At 43.7% G+C, this 3,319-nt stretch overlaps 1 long non-coding RNA gene across 1 annotated transcript; it reads left to right on the top strand.

The window, feature by feature from the left end:
• Positions 1 to 1,246, top strand: LOC127299003 (uncharacterized). Its single transcript, XR_007850265.2, has 3 exons — positions 1 to 88; positions 219 to 490; positions 1,092 to 1,246. It is a non-coding gene; the product is annotated as an uncharacterized lncRNA (long non-coding RNA).
• Positions 1,247 to 3,319: the final 2,073 nt, after the last annotated feature.

The following is a 3,319-nucleotide window of genomic DNA, read 5'->3' as shown; positions in this document are numbered from 1 at the left end:
TGCTTATGCTGCTAGTTGGGCATTGTGGCAGCCAAGTACTCATGGCTGCTTAGATACTACAATGATCCTACACAAGAGGACCACCTAGGTAGTTGGTTTATTCCCCTTTGACTTATGCTCTTTTATTCGCGCTTATGCTCAAGTAGTTTATACTTATGAAATTAGATCCTTCACAAAGATCCAATTCAAATTCGTAACACCTATTGGTGATTTTTTAGGTCAATGAAGCACCATAGAACCCACCACCGGTCTCCTGCGCTAACGACGTTGTCGTTAATGGGCGTTGGTCTCAGACAATGCATGTCCACGCAGCATGGAGCTGCTGCCAGCGTCTTCCACCGGGGGATCCGGCATTGCTGTTGGGCTGGCTGTGGCCCACCATGCTTCGTGTTCGGTAGTAGGCTTGGCTAGCTCTGGGCTTCACTAAGCTAATCATTGTGTTGCTACTGTGGTGGTGGTGTTGTCTTGGCCTTGCCTACACCCCTCTCCGGTGAGCTCCTCGTAATCCTTTTGTTGCTTTATTGGGCATCGAGCCGCGGCTTTTCTGTCCCCTGCCAATGTGCGGAGGGGTTCGTCTTTTTGCTCCATGCAATTTTATTTCTGTATAAAATGAATCTTGTGTCGTGTCGCGATTCTTCATCATTTTAATTTTGTGTTGGCAGCATGATTTATCTCTAAAAAATCTAGTGCAATTAGGCATGCTCAGCTAATATTAGTCCATCTTTTTGGTTTTAGGCACACCAAAACATAACCGCCTTCTAATCTTGTGTAAATTAGGGATTTATTATGTCCCTGTTTCTTGATGATTGATTCATGCACTAGTCAACTAGCTTTAAGTTTTTTTTTGTTTTCTACTTGCCAAGCATTGTGGTTGTTCTTTCACTTTTAGGGTGACCTTATTTTGAGTTATGATTTCAAGTGAATACTCATATGCTATATCTTGCTTGTTACTTTGAGATGACATTGTTATTTAATTCATGTCATCTTGTTCACAATTGTGATAGAGAGTATCTGCTATATCGTACCGGTTTGTAATAAATTTCTACCCGTCTTCATAAGTTTTCATTATGACCATATCATTTATGTGACAGGGAATAGTCCTGAGGATGGAGCGGCTGTTGCTGGCAAAGGGTGGAGTGTCACTCTCTTGAGGCTGGACTTGGTTGAGTGTGACCTGGAGAATCAGGGCGAGTCAGGCATTGTGGTGGTCTGGTGGCCAAGTGCTTACATGCACTTAAACACTATGATGAGCTTATGAGAGCACCACCAAGGTACTGGTTTTATTTGGTTATACTTATGCTTTTTGGTCTGCTATGTCTTCCTGTAATTGAGATGGTAAATTTGTGGTACTCCTATGTATGCTTCCGTATCTGCCTATGGTGGTTAATGCTGCTAGTTAGCAACTCTATTAGTCTAAATTCCCAAAAAGTTTGTGCTGTAATCGTCTTATACCAATTCTGCTACTTGATTGTTGTAACGTGTTCATCGTCGGTCATTAAGTCCCCATCCTAGTCATCTGAGCCTTGATCAAGAGTCTAGGATAGATTCGTTGTTGCATCCGCCTTCACTGGAGTCAGAAGGTGAAGTAGAAATAATTTGACCAATGAAGTGGTACCTCCATTTCTCGAACACCTGACAAGCCAAGGCAAATCTGCATCGGTCTTTCCCTGGTATCTCCTACTATATGGCGGTTTGGGTGGGCCTGAGAGGTGATTCGTGCGGTCTTGGCATCATGTCGGCATCTTGATCGCCGGTTTAGCCGATGAAGATGTGAATGCCACCTGTTGAAACAATGGTGGAGTGGATAGGGCTTCTCCTAGCCAGAATCCAAGTTTCGTTGCCTGGGACGATGGGGATGTTTTCGGCATATAAGATGTGCCCGATGGCGGTGGGATCGTTGATGCCTGCGAAGGCAGATCCCACCCGGATCCACGCTACAGGCACCTAATACCACATGGTGGGCGGAAGCTGCTAAGGAGGCGGTGTGGCTGAAGGAGTTTCTTTCAACTTTGAAGATTATTGATAGTGCTCGCAAACAAGTTATGGTGTATTGCGATAATCAGGCGGCAATTAAGGTTTCCAGAGATCCCAGGTTTCACAGCAAAAGTAAACATATTGAAGGAAGATATCATTATATACGTGATGTTATTTTAGTATCTTTAGAATTTTACCTAGTGTTGATATGGTTGCTGATCCCCTGACTAAGCCTCTTAGTCAGGTGGTGTTTGGTAAGCATGTTAAGGCTATGGGTTTACAGATTTTTGAATAATCGTTTTGGACAAGTGGGAGATGTAGGAAATATGTGTCCTACAATTATATTCAATTTATTTGGAACTTCATATATTATGTTACCTCACGGCGGGTAGAGAGCGAGGTGGGCAAAAAACTGGAAGCTACTGGGGCGACGAGAGACAAGTTACTCGGCTTCGAACTCACAACGACGACGAGATCCTATTGCTGCTATAATTCACTACAAGAGCAACAAGGGTGCGATTACAATGTGGTTCTACCTCAAGGGCTCACAGCTTCTGGCTTATAAGTGCGCCATGATCTAGGGTTTACATGGAGGAGTCCTAACCGGACTCTACAAGTTCCATCCTAACGTGGAATACTTCTTGTCGGGAACGTTGAGGAATCCGCATGGGCTACATCATATGGAGCTGCCTAGCTTCATCTAGTTTGGACTCTCCACCTAGGTCAATCAGTAACTAGGCCGCCCGTTAAGGCCATATAGGCCCAACCGTCATATGTGGACCACTCGGACTTGTCGAAATGAGACTATGTCGTGGGTATATAGCTATTAGACATATCCCCAACAAGCCAAGCGAATAGTTTGCATTTTGTGGGAGCCCGATTCTTCCAAACTGCCTCCGGCATATAAGAGCGTGCCATGCCTTCGAATTGTGCCTTGTACGCCGATGCCGCCGAGTATATCCCTGAAGATTTTGATTTCCAAATGATGTCATCATTCGTGCCTTGAACAAGATTCACCACACCAATATGTGTCCAAAGGTCTACAAACTCAAAGATGTTATGCAAGGACAACCCATTGAAGGTGTTGATTTTGGCAATCCAAATGTTTGTTGGTAATGCTCTTATGGGCCGTGAAGTTTTTGTGGGCTAAAAGATTGTAAATGGATGGGGCAATAATATCTTTAAGCATAAGGCCACCCAACCAAGGTGCATGACAAAAATTGGCGCCCATATAACCGTGTGTGAAAATTAATTTGAAGATTGAAAATTCTAATTTTACATGGGTTTCCTACTTGTGAAATCCCCCTATTTTGTTAGCTAGGCAATTATTGAATTCCAAACAGTT

The sequence above is a fragment of the Lolium perenne genome, chromosome 5, assembly GCF_019359855.2.
Source record: "Lolium perenne isolate Kyuss_39 chromosome 5, Kyuss_2.0, whole genome shotgun sequence".
In the NCBI taxonomy this organism is placed as follows: Eukaryota; Viridiplantae; Streptophyta; class Magnoliopsida; order Poales; family Poaceae; genus Lolium; species Lolium perenne.
This window is presented reverse-complemented; position numbering and strand designations above follow the sequence as displayed.